The sequence below is a fragment of the Danio rerio genome, chromosome 22 (assembly GCF_049306965.1).
Source record: "Danio rerio strain Tuebingen ecotype United States chromosome 22, GRCz12tu, whole genome shotgun sequence".
Lineage (NCBI taxonomy): Eukaryota > Metazoa > Chordata > Actinopteri > Cypriniformes > Danionidae > Danio > Danio rerio.
In genome coordinates this window covers 14909153-14928091 of record NC_133197.1, presented here as the reverse complement: position 1 = coordinate 14928091, position 18939 = coordinate 14909153, and the positions used below count along the sequence as shown (strand labels likewise).

General features: G+C 34.6%; 1 protein-coding gene across 2 annotated transcripts in view; it reads left to right on the top strand.

The window, feature by feature from the left end:
* Window positions 1-18939, top strand: part of elfn2a (extracellular leucine-rich repeat and fibronectin type III domain containing 2a) — a 246919-nt gene that overhangs the window by 38350 nt on the left and 189630 nt on the right. Inside the window, exon 1 of one of the 2 annotated variants that reach the window (NM_001365944.1) lies at window positions 3849-3955. The exons of the other annotated variant lie outside the window; for it this stretch is intronic. The gene's annotated coding sequence lies outside the window, so the exon portion shown is untranslated. Of the gene's footprint in view, window positions 1-3848; window positions 3956-18939 lie in introns of those variants that run through there. 2 annotated transcript variants of the gene reach the window in all.

Here is an 18939-nt window from a genome sequence, read left to right as displayed (position 1 = left end):
ATGCGCTTGGTGGCCGATAGAAAAAAAAAACCCGGCGAACAGGAACCCGAGGCTATATGAAAAATGCATTCATGTGCATTAAAAAGCGTACTTTGAGACGATATGGATATTCGTCTCGTTCATCACAACAGTCAAGAAAGAAGTATCAGTTCGTATAATGGCATGTGTGCGTTTGCATATTTAATCTTTATATCAGATGCTTGTGATTCTACACTCTCACTGATTCAGTGTGTCACGCAGCATTCGATCAGTCTGTTCACATTTCCTTTTGTCAACATTTTTCTCACACTTGAATCAGTTGTGTGTGTGCGTAAAGTACAAGAGATGGGATTGTATGTCAAGATTCCGAGTGGAATTATGCTTTCTTCATAGTAATCCATCAGTATAACATATAAGATATAATATATTTGTACAAATTTTACAATTCTTAAAGTCTTTTAATTGGATTAGTTAACGAAAAACGTACCCATCTCTATTTGTTCCAAACCTATTTGTTGCTTTGAGTTTGTTGAATACGCAAAAAGATATTCGAAAGTATTGTCTTGTTTAACTTAACCCTTGTGCACTGTTCAAATTTACTACCATGTTGTTATGTTATGAAAACATCCACTAAATTAAACTGCTGCAAAATGCATCAGATAAAAATATTTTTTACTTTTTTTTTTTTTTGCATAAATCTGTTAATTAATCTTAGTCCTCCTCAGAACTACTACATTGTTTAGAAACTTACAGTATTTTAACTTTTTAATTGGAAAATTCATAAATGATGTCACTGGTTTGGTGGAAAAAACACAAATTTACGTATTTTCAATATAAAAAGTAATTGTGGACTGGATTTTTTTACCCTTTATTACAGTCTAGGACATATGAATGGTTAGTAACAACATTGGCTTTGTTGCATTGTTAGATTTTCATTTTTCCACCCTAATTTACTGTTGGTGACTGTTTTGCCCCATTGAGTTCAATTTATAACCACATTTGATGGTGCATAAATACACAGTCTTTGTTTATGTTTACTCCGAGAGCTGAGATGCATATTTTGATTTTCTCAGACACATCAAGGTAAGTGTGTAAAGGTCACTCTCACACACTCGCATGCACACATACACACTTTAATTTTTTGGTATACTTCATATAAAATCTAGAAATTATTATTATTATTTTTATAATCTAAAGGGTTAATGGTGCCAACGTATGATCAACTGTAAAAAATGACGAATTTGACCTCTTCTCTAAAACAGGAATAACCCACCAACAATCAAAAATGCATTATTATATGGTGTCATGTTTTTATAATCAACAAAATGTGGTTATAATAGAAGTCAGTGGGGCAAAAACAGCTACCAACAGTAAAATAGGAAGAAAATAAAATTAAAATTCATCAAAAATATAAAAAGTAATTATGTACGATTTTTTTAAAGCAATTTTTTGGCCAAATCAGTGACCATTATTTATGAATTTGGCTATAAAAACTTAAAATCCTGTAATTTTCTTAACAATTTACTAGTTCTGATTAACAGATTTATGCAAAAAAAAATTTTTATTTTTTTTATCTCATGTATTTTTACAGTGGTTTAATTCAGTCAATGCTTTCATCCCAATTGCTTAGTTTTTTTTTATATTGTTTTTTTTAATTCAAAACATTTCTCAAAATATGTGTCAAAATAAGTTTTGTCGCCAAAAATTATTGAGCTAGCTGAAACGGAAAAAGTTATGGCCATATTAAGACTCAAAATCATCCCAGAGTGGATGAAAACATCCCCAACAGCACATAAAGAAACTCATAAAAGTTTCTAACTACATGGAGTTTGAGTAAGCCATGGAGAAATTTTCACTTTGGCTTGAACCATTAAACAGACGATTAAAAATAAACTTTGGTTACAAATGTTAGACACAAATCAGATTTGTTGCAAAATATATTTTTTCCTCTCCTGTTTATTAATTTAACAAGACCTACATTTACTGTTTGCTAACAGTCAGTCTACTGGGATTGAATGGCAAAACGTATTACTTGTGGTAAGTGAGTCATGAGTCAGATTAATTTAGTAATCAATAATTGTTCACTAAATGGAACTGGCTCATAGTCAATGTTCATTCTATATGTTTTGATTGATGTTTCTAAAACAATGCATTTCCAGGAAACAGACTACATTAGTTGTATAATTGATTTGTGGGCTAACTAAAAATATAGTTCATATAAAGCATTTTGTTTAGGGAGGCCATGTGTTTTAAGTGATTTAACAAAAAAAAATCCTTATCAAAAAGAATCATTTGCTAACAATCTGGGCTTGCATTGGTCACAAAAGGCATAAAAAGTTGATCCATTGGTTGCCAATGCCAAAAAGTTCAAGATATTAACTTGTTTATTTAGCTGCTTATTGGATCGTTCCTCGCAAAATAAGAGATAGGTGACTTTGTTCTTAAGCTGAACTATTGTAGATTTTTATCTGAAATTGTGATCTTTAATAAAGTTGGTGAGAGTTTAAAAAGGGTTTACTCAAATATGAAATATTTCCTCGCACTTATTCACACTCGAGTGATCAACATTTAGGAATTGTTTTCTTCAGTTGAACATGAAGGCAAGATATACATAAGAATGTTATAAACACGCAGCCACTGACATTCATACTGTTCCCCCAACATTTTTCAGTATCTTCCTTTAGTGCTCAACAGAAGGAACTCGATGTTTGGAGCAAGTGGAGGATGATTAAATGACAATGTGAACTATACTCTAGCTTATGAAGCCAAACTATTGGTATTACAAGGAACTAAAAATTGTTATTGTAACCGTATTCTAACCTTTTAATCTGTAGCTTTGGAAAAAAACAGTGCTGATTGTGTTCACAACAGTTTAAAGAGAAAGCTCGGCTAATGGTGGAATTCTTTAAAAAATAATTAAATTTTTATTTCTATAGCACTTTTATGATGTACATTGTGTCAAACCAGCTTAACAGAAGTTCTAGTAAATAGTAAGCATGTCAGTCCAGTTTTCAAAGTTCAGTCTAGTTCAGTTCAGTGTGGTTTAATTTTCACTGCTGAAAGTCTAAACACTGAAAGAGCAAATCCACTGATGCGCAGCTCCACAAGTCCCAACCCAAGCAAGCCAGTGGCGTCAGTGGCGAGAAACAAAACTTCATCATTTGACGAAAGTGAAGAAAAAAAAAACCTTGAAAGAAATCAGGCTCTGTTGGGCAAGACCATTTCTCCTCTGGCCAACATATAAAGGCTACCATGGTGTTGAAGAAGAAAATACGACCCATTTTTCCCTGTAGTTCCAAATGAAACGAGGACCAGATGGGGACGTTAAGTGAACATTCTGTGTTTGCTAGGTATCCAAAGTAAACAAACAATGTGAGCTCCTGTGCATATATACCCCATCATGCGACAGTAAGATCTTGCTCAACAGACCTGTTGTCTTGCTTTCTAAAAAAAATCAACGTAGGACTGAACTTATAAATTAAATAAAATCACTCCTGGCACTTTGGCATTTCAGTCTATTATGAGCTACAGGTATTGTAGAACTTTAATTTTATAAATGACATTGTATTATGGTTTCAGCTAGAATTATTATTTTTTTTAAGTCCAGCTCAGGAAAGGCAGGAGGCATTTGCTCAGGGACTAGATTCACACTCGTGATGTGTAGTATGCATTTAAGGGAAAAAGAGACCAGCTAATGAGCCCTTTAAAATCAGACTGTATTTGTTTGGATGTGACTAAAAGGAATCAGTTCTTAAGAGTCATTATAGGAATCAGACTACACTGATCCAGCTGTATGCCCCCCCCCCCCCCCCCCATCTCTTCCTCTCCCTTGCTCGCCCTCTCTCTCTCTCTCTCTCTCCAGCGCGCGCTCCAGCTCAGCCCGTGTCTCCGTCGGTCTGAGTCCTCAGCGCTGGCAAGGGATAATAAACTGCCTTTCCGCAGCAATACGTGGTCAAAGGAGCAGCCCACGAAAGAGGTAGGAATGCAGTCTCCGTTTTCGATTGTTTTCGCGTAAAACTATAAAAGAAAGCAAAGCTCTTGCGTTTTCAGTCAGCAGGCTATCCTTTTTCATTGATGAGAAGTGGTTCAGCTACCTTCATGTTGATCTGTGTGCGCAGGGGTTTGCATCCTTCAGTTTGATCAGATCCTTCAGCTCTATCAGATCTTCTCTGACACTATCTAGAAGCTTTTAAAACGCAACCTTAACCATTTATAAAACGCTTGTGAATGTGCGGTAAAGACTTTGGGTGTTCTTTAACAGCAGTTTTATGTTGAGATTATGCTAATTACATTATTTCTATGCGTTTGATAACTATTAAAATTCGCTGCATGTTTGTTATGCTATTTTTGCCTGAAGCAAAGAAAGCCAAATGTCTACTTTTTAAAGTATAATTCTTGGAAATCGACGGATTATACATGGAATCGTTTTTGCACTCATTATAGGGTGTTTTTGTATTTGGAAATGAAAAGATGAGAAGGATGGAGAGTGGGTGCTGGGAGAGATACGGGACGGGGGAGAGCGCCATCGTTTGATTTATAACCTCACAAATACGCAGCGACTGGCGAAGCCTGGGGTCCCCGCTTTTGACTCGCTGTCATTTTAACAGCAGACGCCGATTATAGCAGAATACTGATAAAAGACAGAACAGCTCCCTCTGCAAGGGCTTCAGAAAGCTCTTTACCACAGCATGGAGAGAAATCAATGTGATTAGGGAGCTACACTATAACCACACCTGTTTCATTTCAGCGCACAGCGGCAGCGGGAGCTCGGTGCATTAAAAACACCGTGAAATCGAAATTACAATTTTGTGGCTTTTAGCTTTTGAGGTGATTTTGTATGAGAGCATAATTCAAAAAGTTGACGCTTTGAAAATCACTTGAACTTGTTTTTTTTATATGTTTTTTGTATTATAAAATTTAAAATGATCATTGAAAATATAAAATGTATTTAATCCGATTTAATTGATGAATTTTGTACAGAAATTTTAAAATGTAGTAAAATGATAAAGTGTGTTAGTCCCCTCTCATTTTGAATCAGTTATATTTTAAAAGATGTTTTCCTTAATTTTTTTCTATCATAAAATTAAAAACTTTGAGACAAATATTTGTATGTACAGAAACACAAACATCCAGCGCAATATCTCGGCATTTTTGTAACTTTTAGATTTAGTGGCTAATTCATAGTACTTTGTAGAATTTTTTGTTTTTTAATAGTCAGAAGTTTAGTTTTAGCTAAATGTTACTAACATGAGCTTGTAACTTTACTTGGAGGGGCACGTTATGATTACTTCTATCTTAACTGCTGGGCTCGTCAACTCCTGTGTTTGAACCTACATGGGCTCATTCTGAAACGTAGCCCTAAAAACATTTCTGAAGAGCATGAATTATGAATTATGCAGCCAGAAATACGTATGGCTGGATTTTGTCTTTAAAACGAACGCTATGGGGTGGTATGACACTGTTCCTTTTCGTGCTTACCAGCTAACCGCTTACCTCCATATGGACTGCTTTTCCGCTGTTGTCAGTTTGTCAAGTAGCTCACCATGTCTTTCGGCGGACTTGAGATACAGAGAGTTGACCAAGACAACGGGGTTCAAGTCTAGCGAAGAATGGTTTCAAAAAGCGGGTAAGATTAAAAAAGCCAAATATAAAAAATAAACAAGTAACTAACAGGGTGAGAATGTGGTAAAATCTGGAATTGTGGTAAAAATCAGGAAAGGGCTTTTCTTTTTTTCTGGATTGCTTTTTAAAATTGTCGATTGGGTTAAGGGAAGTGGGTGGGCAGGTCAGTCGGTGCTTTTGAAAACACTATTGGTTGGGTTAGGGAAGGAGGGGCTGGGTCAGTCAGTCTTTCAACAGCGTCCTCTGATGGATTTATGTGAGAATAGTAGGCGAGAATGGCACTCATGAAAGAATTTTGAGATCTCAAAAAATGTACAAAGCAACCTCTAGTGAAATCGTGAAAACAGAAACTGCATAAAAACGTACCTCCTGGGATGTATTTGGTGCTCTCCAGAAACATACAGTATATAGCAGCAGTACGTTTTCAGAATGAGCCTGGGTTGGTTTAAACATAACAGTTATGCTGACCGTCTAGTGCTTGTTTACATTAAAACAAATAGAAAAGTGTTCTGTCTAAATAATCAGTTTAAACACAAGTTAATGAGTAGTTAAGAATGAGTTAATCTACGTGCCCTTCCAAGTAAATGCATTAACAGGTCACGAGTTCATTTTATTTAAGTTTAGCTAAAATTAAAGTATTAATTAATACATTATTTAACAAACTGGTAACACTTTAGTTGGTCCCACTTTATATTAAGTGCCCTTAACTACTATGTACTTACATCAATAAATAAATACAATGTACTTACTGTGTTTATAATGTATTTGAGAACACTTGTGGTGCTTTTGAGTTGGGATAGAGGTTGGGTTATGGACAGGTTTGGTGGTATGGGTAGGTTTAAGGGTGGGTTAAGGTGTAAGGGATGGTCAACAGTGTATTTACAAATGTAATTACAAAAGTTAATTACAGATGTATTTACATACATGTATTTAATCAAGCATAAGTACACAGTAAATACATGTATTTACACAATAAGTACATTGTAACAATTAGTTAAGGTCCCAATTTGTTTTAATAACTAAAGGCTTATTACCTACCTATTATTAAGATATTAACTGTTCGTTACTAGTTCAAAAGTATGGTCTTATTCTACATCCCTAATCCTACCTAAAACCTAAACCCAACTACTACCTTACTAACTACTGTATTAATAAACAGCTAGTAATTTATTAAGATAATCGTATTAGTTAGTGGTTTACTAATACAGTGAATTGTGACCAAAACTAAAGAGTTACCAACAAACTTCTACTAGCAAGTAATTAGGGAAGTCATTATTCACACGTGAACTCATGTGGCCCATGTTGTAGTTAAAGTTAGTTCATGATTAGCGCATGCCTTAAATAATCACAACTTCATAATGAAGTAACGTTTAGTTTGCATATTAGTATATCATTATCAATGCACTGTTAGTGTAAAGTGTTACCAATTTCTATTTAGATGTAGTTTATATGCTGCACCTCTACGATTGGTGAAAATATCTGCGCAGCATCAGGGATGATGTAGTTTTCGCCACTAATTTTGATGCAAAATTCAGATCGACAAACCAGTTATGTATTAGGCTAAAATAGTTTCAAAGGAAATGCCACACCAGTGTGGGAATTACCAACACAATTTCATGGCAATTCGTGATTGATTTATTGGCTTATTTGTATGAATTCCTATGATCAAATTCATACAATTTAGTACAGTTTGCTTATCCAGTGACGTTTGGGTTTAGAGGTGGAGTGGGTGCCATGCCTCCTTTTTAAAATTGTACGTTTTTGTACCACTTTAATCGTACAAATTAACCTCTAAACTGACAAAACGTAAAATACTTGCGTTTTCTCATGAGATCAGGCTGGAATTACTGTATGTTAACCTAAAAAACAGCGCCTCTTTATGTTGTTCAAATCAGAAAGACATTGTGTTTACATGGGGTTTTGGTTCTCTAGGTGTTATAAACGGGATATTTAAAAAGAAATACAAATATTTATTATTTCTTCATGGGGATTGGGGTTGTTGGTGTTGGGAATAATGCACATTTCTTGTTGTTTAAATGCACGTTAAGAAAGCAAATAGACTTTGTTTTGAATTTACACTGTGGGGTTTTAATAGCTTGTTGGATAAGAATGCCTCGTCTTGGGTTAAACCACAGTGGATGAATTTAAAGATGATGAATTGACCCCTCTCTGCCAAAGCCTATTTGCCCCATATGGCAATGCTGAGTATGTGACTTCATTATTTGCAGCCTGGTTTGCTGGCTTTTGATTTATCTGCGGCCTTTTTTAGACACATCCACAGGTGCCAGGAGTGAGTCACAAGGCTGCTTGTTTAAAGGCAAGCGATACAATATAAATCAGAGCTACAAAAAGTTGACAATCTCTATTATACTTTTTTACATTTTAAGCCAAGGAAAAATAAATAGTTGTAATTTTAGTTTTTATTTGCTTTTAAAATTTGTATGTTTTTTTATGCAAATGTGAACTTTTTTTTTCTTCAAATGTGAAAATTAGTAATAATAATAATGGTAAAATAGAAAAAATATGTTTATAATTGGTTGCCTTAAAATGGTTTAAAATTGTAATATTTTTTATATACAAATATTAACTTTTTGTCTTCAAATGATCATTCATGCATTAATTACATAGTGGAAAATGACATCACAATGTACGCTACAACTACTGATTAAGCCGAGTACATTACCTGCAACCGGAATTGCAGGCGTGATTTATCGGTGGCCTTTTTTTAGACCTATCCACAGGTGCCAGAAGTGAGTCACGCAGCTGCTTGTGTAAAGGTACCGTGATCATGAGATCCGCTGTGTTTAAATTAAACTGGAACTTAATGCCCACGTATCCTCACCGGCACGTTTGCCTGCCGGACTCTATCAGCACTGTTTAACTTAAATGCACACAATCCAGCATCGCCCGCAGGCATTTATTGAGAGCTATAGGCATATGGAAGCCTGGCCAATGCTAGATCCATTTCATATCGAGATCACATAGAGAAGGGTGGATACAAAACATGAAAGAGCAAGTGAGACGTTGATGGAGGAAGGGTTTTGTGTATCAGGAAGAGCGTGCACACACACATACAGTCCTTACTTTGATGTCTGTGACCCATCAATAAAGACAGAATGACCCTCTTTAATTTATAATAAAATCGCCACAGCCACTCGAATGTGAAATTTAAAAGAGCACCCTGAATGCTAATGACTGTAGACATGTATATAAAGTTTTTTTATTGGAATAGATTTATCCATTGGGAACATTTTAAGGTCCATAGAACCTTTCAGCTACTCAAAAAGTTCTTTATGGGGGAAAATGGTTCTTTTATATTGTTAACATATTCTTCGAAGAGTTGTTCATTGGGGAACCAGTCATTTCTGTGTTATCACTTGGAATAAATGATTTATTTTTGCTATAATGAATGAAAGAAAAAAGTTATTTTAGAAAATGTTCACTGAAATGTTCTTGGGTGGTTCCTTTAAGGAACGAATGTGGAAAACCTAATTTTGGAAACTGTAAAGAGTACTGAACTTTGCGTTTCACAGAATGTTGTTTAGAATTGGAAATGGTTCTTTAGATATTTAGAGCCTCTAAAAGTTAAGGTTCTTTATAGATGTTTTCATAATGATGACATGAAACCACTTTTGGTTGTCTGAAGAACCCTTATGTGAAGGCTTCTTTAAAGTCCCCATGAAATCAAAACTAATCATAGTAATAGTAATAGTTTCGCGGTGAACAATTAATCTGTGCATGTCCAATCCCAATTCTATTTTTGCAGCCAAAATTTAACCATAAGAAATGGGATACCATTACATCACCTGCACATGTCATCATATGTCATCTCTTACTTCATACTGTATGAGATTGATTGATTTTCACTTATAATGTCGTATTGCTCATCGTCATAAATTAAAGTAAGAAACTTTGCAATGTGAAAGCGTTTCTCTAAGAACTGTCTAAAAAAAAGAAAAAAGGTCGTATCTTCCAGTTCATATGGACTTTAAAAGAGTCTTTTTTTATTTTTTAGTGTGAAGAACATTCTCATAAGCTAATTTCTTTTAATAATGTCTCAAGTTTTTGTAGATGCTGAAGTTGCTGAAACTAGTAATGTCAATGAAGACATTATTTAAGACTGCTGTTTACTGAAATGTTCTCTGTTTCATGAAATAGATTTATAAAAAATGTATCATCCTTAAACAGTTATTTTAGATTATTAAAATACCACTGTTTTCCTTTTTGAAGAACATTTAAGAACTGTTCTTTCAAAGTTTTTTTTTTTTTTTTTTTTTTGCAAAAACCATAATGGTTCTAAGGCATCATCATAAACACCTTTTTTGGGGGTTGAACAATAAAAAAAATAGAATACTTACAGTATAAGTTTCAACTAGTTTATTAAAATTTAATCTATATATTCAAGGATTTGCCCACTTTAATGACATCTGACTTTTCCAATGGCGCCATATTTAAATTTACCGTAAAGCAAAGGAATTGTAAAACCCATTTAGTTCTAATTATAACCTTTATTTTTAAGACCTTAGCCTGAACAGTTTAAGACAGCTGGCATCTTTACTAATGCTGATAGACTAAGGGAAGGAAGAGCAGGCGAGAGGAGGCAATTAATGGCTTTTAATCTAATGTGAAAATAATCAATGAGGTGCTCACAGATCTTAGGACTAGTGGGGATTCTGGAGCTCTGATTGGAACCATCCAGCTTAGAGAGGGAAATATGTTGCCACTGATTAGGTGTGTGTGTGTGTGTTCTGGTACTTGCGCATATGCTCCGTGTTGAAGAAATCAGGTGCGACTCGAGTATCGCGGGTGGTCTGGAGCCTGCAGTGAGATGTTCGCACATGCAGCGATGAAGATGCACACTCGCTCTTGGGCGTCAGCATATCTGAGACTAGATCTGTCCCTGTGTGTTTCCATACTGCCGCTGTACCCTGTTTCCACACTGAGAGATGGTAATGAAAACACAACAACAAGCTAAGCTCATTGGAAATGCGTGCCTGCATAAATATGTAAAATTCACTGAAGTTGAACCCTAGAGGCAGTAAACAGCAACAGCTTGTATTTCCTTTTCATGAAAAGTATGATTAATATTAATTGTTGATTTTAAAATTTAAATTTATTAAGGAATTTCATTTGAATTTGATTTTATTTGAATTAGGCTGCACAATATATTGTTTCAGCATCGATATTGCAATGTACAAATCTACACTAAGCTAGTCACATTGCAGGATTTGCAGCGTCGAGGTGGAATTAATTAACCAGCTGCCGTAATCTTTTATTTAAACCATTTGGACACAAGAAATTATTACGTTTGTAGCTTTAACTAAAATAATTTTATTTCATTAGTTATGAAGTAACTATACAGCTTTATTTTATTTTACATTTGGTTGATTCAATTTCTTTACCTGAAAACTGTTTGACACAAAGCACTGTTTATTTCAATTATATCTTCACTCTTGTATTTATCTATGCTTGTAAACTCTTAATTATATTTTATGCTGATGCACTCCAAAATCATCTCAATCAATCTAGAATGTTTTTCCAAATAGGATTTTAACAGTTTGGCACCGTCTTGTGACAGAATAAAACAGAGGTTAGTGTATGCTCCATTCAGATGTTTTTTGTTTCTGTCAACTTTGTACTTAATTACAAAATTAATAAACTATTATGGTTCAGAACCAAATGGTTTTTTTTTTGTCAATTTTTATGTTTTGTGGGAGGTAGCCGTATATTAAGCAGGATAAAGTACAAACAGATAGTTGTTATCCCAGAATGAACCCTGACAGGTTAGCCCGATCTCACAAACATCATAACCACTTTACGTTTTGTCAGTTTAGTGGCTAATTCGTATGAATTCAGTCATAAGACAATGTACAACTTTTAAAAGAAGGTGTGGCACCAAACCCAGCCCTAAAAGCAACCGTCATTAGGGAACTAGCATGAGATTGCATGAATTAGCCACTAAATCAAAAAGTTATAAATTGCTGTCAGATAGCGTTGGAACCTTATGCAAAAACTGCGGGCTCTACTTTAGCGATCTAGCCTCAAAGTCAAAATCACATGGCGCAAAAGCATTAAGGGCTTGTCCGAATCAACTTTTGTTTTTTTAAGAAGGAAAAAATGCTGTTTGCGCCATGGCACATGGACTAAAAGGGTTTTGCTTATTCTCTTAATGAGTTATGGGTGTGTTTTGAGCATAACGTGCATTAAACCAATCAGAGTCTCATCTCCCTTTTCTTTTAAGAGCCAGTTGCATTGCGCCATGGCACATTTACTATTTACATGGCAGACTTTGTATGTAGAAAAACTAAATGCTTCACTTGTGAGAAAACGGTTAAACAGATCATCTGCAGCGTAAGGATGAAGAATGTGCCTCCTCCATTCAACCTCTTTACTTTCTCTCTATATATACTCTTCACTCTTTTACTTTCGTGGACAAGAAAATGGTGTTTTAAGCACTCCACTGAAGACATACATCAGCCTACATATTTAATTTAGTTTAAGTGCAAAGATTTGTTTTAAAACTATTTCTAAATCTAGTTCTAATTATCAGAAAAATGAATAAACGAACAATTATAACGAAGTGTTGTCAAAAAACTGAGCTATATCCAAACACACTGCCTATTCTTATGCCCCATATGGTGATGCATATGTCTCTAAAACCCCACAGGTGGACCATTCTAAACTTGTTTTTATTAAAACAAATATAAATATGCATATAATAAATACCAATTCTACTACTACTAATAACATTATACCAATGCAAATTGTCATGAATAAACTGAAAAAAATCTTCCACAAGGTGAAGAAGACATGGAGGCAGTGTTTTTTATATTTATGTAGAAAATAATAATGTTTGTAACATTTTAATCTGTTTTTTTTTTTCATTTGTAAAGATATTTGTGTTTTGCTGTACGTCCTCTGTGTATTAAGCAATGTGTAAGCATGTGGACCTGAATAGGCATATAACTAACACACTCTGGACCAGCTTTCAGATGGCCAACAATGCGCCTTAACATACCTTCTTCATAGACCGGCACACCCATGATTCCAAAAAGTGGCGCAAATGCATTTGCTATTTATAAAACGTTGCACTAAATGTTAAAATTAGGGTTGCGCTGGTCTGAAAATAGCAACAAATTGGGAGATACATGTCATGTGCCTTATTGCGCCGGGTGTTTGCAAAGTTGATTGATATATAAAATTAAATAAATTGACTAAATCACCAAACTTATAGCATATTATAATATTGTAATAACCTAGCACATTGTAAAACTCCTAATTTGTATAGCTTCTTACAACTAAGCGACAGTCTACAGTCAAAACTTCAGTATGATAATATTTAGTAGACATGCATATATAAGGCTTAGCCTACATTTAACTACAGTTTATGTCTAATAGAGTCAAGCTCTTAAAACATTTCAGAAGGACTCAAGACATAACCCTGAGGAACCCCAAAGCCCTTTTTACCACCCTTCATTTTCTATTAGATGATTAATAACACACAGCAGTCATGTTAGTTAGAAAACCTGATGTGGATAATGTCTGAATATTAAGCTAATAGCCTGTGGTTAAACGATTTACTGTTTGCTCAAAAAATTAGAGTACTTTCAGTTAAATGTCTCACATTTAGTCTTCAATTCGCTTTTAAACATGGCATGCTGATGCAAGAATTTGATGTTAGTGACCCTTCAAACTCCATTATATTTCTTAAACGTAGTAGATTTTTCTGTGAAACAATCTAAACCACTTTACCAGAAAACGAAGGTAATATTATTTTTGATGAAAACAGTGCAACTTTAAATATCTCGCTCGAGGCAAGGAGGTTTTTTACATGTGTACAATACATACATTTCAAAAGTTTCTCAACCCTTAATCCCTTTTTGTTTATCTTTTTTTTTAATGAAAAACCACAAAACTTTCTCCCTTCTGCTCGTTCTCCTAGGTTTCATTTTCCCCTACTTTTAATTGTGTTCTAAAGAGTTCAAACAAGTCCACAATTACCAATCTGATATTAAATATGTGTGGTTTGGGAAGAAAGGACCCAGTCCAATCAAATGTATGGTTTTATTTCGTCTTCCCTGAGGTGGGAATATTGTGCCAACCACCTCAAGTAAGTGCATTTTAGGTTTTTTTTCACTCTGCGTCAATTCATTTTTGTTATTGAATCTGACGCAGCATTTATTTCCATCTCATAGCTGATCACATCTGTAGCTTAAGATTTGCTGTAATGATAATTAAAAGTAATGGACGCTCTGGAGGAGCCTTTTTTTAATTTCATACCTGATAGCTTGTATAGCCTACTAAGCATATGTTCAAGTGCGCTCAAGTGATTTTATTGATGGCTAGATTAAAACTCTAGAGGGTTGTTGGGATGATGGACCACAACTTTAATTGGGTGTTTGCTTTGTGTTGTCTTTATTTGTGAAGCTCAAATTTTGACTGATATTATATATATATATATATATATATATATATATATATATATATATATATATATATATATATATATATATATATATATATATATATATATATATATATATGTTTATTAATAGGGGGCAAGTCTCACTAGTAAATAATTGTTGATTAGCATGCCTACTAACATGTTGGCTGTTCATAACGTACATACTCTGTATGATCATATCGCATCCCCAAACCTACCCAACACCTAAACATAACTACTATCATAATAACTATTAATAAACAGCAAAAATAATAGTTAATGGTTTTTTAATAGCAATAAATGAAACAGCAGATATGGTGCCATTAGCATTAATGAAGTTTAAGTTTGACATAAGTCATAAAATAACATCTTAAACCTAACCCTATGATGACAGTTCAGTTTAGAGCAGTGTTTCTCAACCACAATCCTGGAGGGCCACCAGCTCTGCACAAATTTCATGTCTTAACCAAATACACTCAATTCAGGTCATCAGCTCATTAGCAGAGACTGAAAGACTTATAACAGGTTTCACAGACAAAGGAGACATCCAAAACGCAGTATTGGTGTTCCTCCGGGTACGTGGTTGAGAAACACCAGTTTAGAGCGAGACAAGCGTTTGCATATTTGCTCACATTGACATATATTATTATTCATCACGTTGAATTACAGTTAACAAGATCTACATCAAGTGATTTGGTATCACTAATCAGATTTTAATTAGGGATGCTCCGATCAGTATTTTTGCAGCTGATACTGAGTACCGATTCCATGTCATTGTGATCAGCCGAAACCAAGTACCGATTTTGATGCTTCAAGTTTTATATAACTGTTCCATTGCATAAGCATGTTTTCCCTCTACATATGAGATCTCACCATACCTAAGAGAATAAATTAAGGATGTTGCGCACATGTAATGGTCAAAAGCAGCTTTACAAAAAAATAATAGATAAAACATATAGAAAAAAAAATGGTAAGGAGAATTTCTGACAATGCAATTTGTAAACATTGCTCAAGTGTTGTAGTGATGTGGATGTATAACCCAGGTTGTAAACGCATAAAAAAAACACTAGTGATCAGTTCATGAGATCGGCAGGTACTGATCGAGTCATGAAATGTGATTATCGGTCGATACTGATCTTCGGACAATCGATCGGAGCATCCCTAGTTTTAATAAATAATACGATATAAAATATATAAAAACGTATTGAATCTCAGCCTGTTGTAATGGTTGAGTACATAATACTAATAATAACTAGTCTGTAGCTACACTCGTGTCTCTTTATTTATCCACATTTAATTTGATTATTAGTATCAGCCATGACACATTTTCCTGTCTTTTGAAATTTGCAAGCCACAAAAACAATCAAATTGGTGCCATTAGCCTTTATCATGATTTGAAAAACAAGATGATTTCCTGAATGTAACATCTTAAATCTCAACCTATGATGATGGTTTAAAAAAATTGTTTGTTTCAACATAAATTGTGTTATATCAGCCAATTACCTTTTATTTTTTTCCTTGCCCTTTTCTCCTCATGGAATTAAAGTCAACCAACTGCGAAAAAAACTGATTTGGTGTCATTAGACTTTATCCTGTTTTGATAAACAAGATAATTCCAAAAAAACAACATCTTAAAGCTGACTCTGATGGCAGTTGTGTAAATAATGATCCGTTTGTATAGCAACATGGATGTCTCTGTATTTTTCTACATTGACTTTGATTATAAGTATCAGCCACTTAGAATTTGTTTTCCCCGCCTTTTTTCTCCTAATGGAATTCAAGTCAACAAACTGCACAAGCGAACGTTTTGGTGCCATTATCATTAATCAGCTTTTCATGAAGGGGATTAATTGCAAAAAATAGCATCTTAAACCTCAGCCAACAATGACAGTTGGATAGATAATCAGTTTGGAGTGACATGAGTTTCTGCATACTGAGTATTAACCACTTAACTGATGTTCCCTCCTTTTTTTGCCATTCCCATCAAATTCAAGTCAACAAGCCACACAAACAGATGTGGTGACATTAGCATGTATCATCTTTTTGATAAACAGGATGATTTCCAGAATGTAACTTCTGAAATCTCAAACTGTGATGACAGTTGGGTAAATAAATTATATTTTGTTTGCAACACGAATATCTCTGTGTTTTTTTCCTCATTGGCTTGTATTATCAGCCACTTTATTTTTTCCTGCCTTTTTTCTCCTAATGGAATTCAAGTCAACAAACTGCAAAAGCAAACGTTTTGGTGCCATTACCATTAATTTGCTTTTGATGAATGGGATTAATTGCAAAAAACAGCATCTTAAACTCAGCCTACAATGACAGTTGGATAGATAATCAGTTTGGAGTGGCATGAGATTCTGCATAATATGAGTATTAAAAACTTAACTGATGTTCCCTTCTTTTTTCCATTCCCATCAAATTCAAGCCAACAACCACAAAAAACAGATTTGGTGACATTCACATGTATCATCTTTTCGATAAAGAGGATGATTTCCAGAATGTAACTTCCTAAATCTTAAACTGTGATGACAGTTGGGTAAATAAATTATATTTTTGTTGCGACACGAATGTCTCTATTTTTTCCTCATTGGCTTGTATTATTAGCCACTTTTTTTCCCGCCTTTTTTTTCCTTATGCAATTCAAGTCAACAAACTGCTAAAACAACTGATTTGGTATCATTAGCATTTATCCTCTTTTGATAAACAAGATGATTTCCAGAAAACAACATCCTTAAGCTGACTCCGATGAGAGTTGGGTAAATAATGATCCATTTGTATGGTAACACAATGTCTCTGTATTTTTACTCAAATCAGCCACTTACATTTGTTTTCCCCTGCCTTTTCCCCTAATGAAATTCAAAGACGAATTACATTAATTGCAAAAAAATAGCATCTTAAACCTCAGCTTAAAATGGCAGTTGGGTAAATAATCAGTTTGGAATGACACAAGCTTCTGCATACTATGAGTATTAGCCACATAACTGATTTTCCCGCCTTTTCCCATTCCCATCAAATTCAAGCCAACAAGCCACTAAAACAGATTTGGTGACTTTAGCATTTGTCATCTTTTTAATAAACATGATGATTTCCATGTTGGGTAAATAAATAAATAAATATTTTTGTTGCAACAAATATATCTCTGTATTTTTCCTCATTGGCTTGTATTATCAGCCACTTTATTTTTTCCCGCCCTTTTCCTCCTCATGCAATTCAAGTCAACAAACTGCAAAAGCAACTAATTTGGTGCCATTACCATTAATCTGCTTTTGATAAATAGGTTGATTTTCAACAGAAATACCATCTGAAATCTCAGACTGCAATTATGGTTGGATAAACAATTGGTTTGGAGCGACACATTTGTCCGCACACTACAGTGTTTGTCCTCAAGAGTATGTAAACAGTTCCTCGGATCACATGTAATGACTGCGTACATTCATGTCCACCCTCCAGTCGAGATGCATGATGTGATAATACGCACACACATTCATAAGCGGGGGGATTTAATTATCCTCATCTTCATAATTAGTCATCAGAGGGCAGAGACGCCCCCCTTCTTCGTTAAGGCCGTCCCACCCTCATTAAATCACATCTTAACGAGTCAGGATGTGACCTGCGCGTGACTGATTTATTTATTTAAGCCATTTAAAGTCATCACGCCCGCGTTTGAGATGGTAATGGTATTTGCGCTCGCTAATTAGCTCTCGAGGTTAATTCATGGGCGGGCGGAAGGGCTTTCATCAGGTGTCGTAATTGGTGGCCATGAAAAGGAGAGATAATTGTGAACTCCTTGCTGGAATTTGCTTTGCTTTAAGTGCGCTTGAAGGGGCGGTGTTGCGACGTGTCCTTATTAGCTATGCCGTTGCTTGGGTGTTTAGGTGGTTGCTAGGTTGCTTTTTTAATCTAAAAAATATTTATTAATTTGTGAACATTTTTTTTATACATCATACTCTTTATGACTGCTGTTTTGTAACTTAAAAAAAGATCGTGTTCACTTCAATCGTGACACTAATATTTTAACGATTTATAAATGACGAATCACTGACGATCTGAGATCAGACAATATATACATTAAGATTATGATTGTCAGTAGTGTTACAGCTATCTTTGATCGTATATATTATTACAATGGTTTTTTTTTTACCGCTTTTTTGGAATACTTGATTCTGATTGGTCAGTCGCTATGTTCGTGTGGTTCTGATGACACTCGATATTAAGATGGAGTGCAGGAAGTAAAAAATGTAAAAGGATACATAGGCTGCATCTGAAACCGCCTACTACTCAGTTTGTACTACATTTGAATTTAAACATACTAGTCGGCCATTAGAAAAGTATGTTCTATACAGTATGAATGTGAGAAGTATATACGGAATTCAGATGTACTACATCCGCCATTTTGTCATGGTCACGTGACCTACCTGCTTCAGTTGCGTCGATTCACTTCCATTTATGAATTCTCTTGGGGCATCATGGGATAGCGCAGCATGCATGGGGTGCGCACCTCAGAATCTCCACGTAAGTCATCCCGGTATTTCTCGCATACTGATTTTTTTAAATTCTAGAAATTTGCACATACTACTCAGCTCGCATACTGATTTTAGCGTACTATATAGTATGAAAGTATGCAGTTTCAGTCGCAGCCATAGAGGAAATTCCATATTTAAGTGATTTATACCATATTGCAAGGATATTTAAATAAAAAAATAACTACATATGTCGGGCATGATCCATATATCATGAAGAGGGGCGAGTTGTCTACTAAACTAAACTAAAAAAAAAAAAAACCTTTCATTTGAGGTGGTATATACTGTATAAGCTTACATTACATGAAAAAATACTGTAGTAAATAATACTATAGCGTTTGGAAGCATAATATAGGTAATTACTTGAAA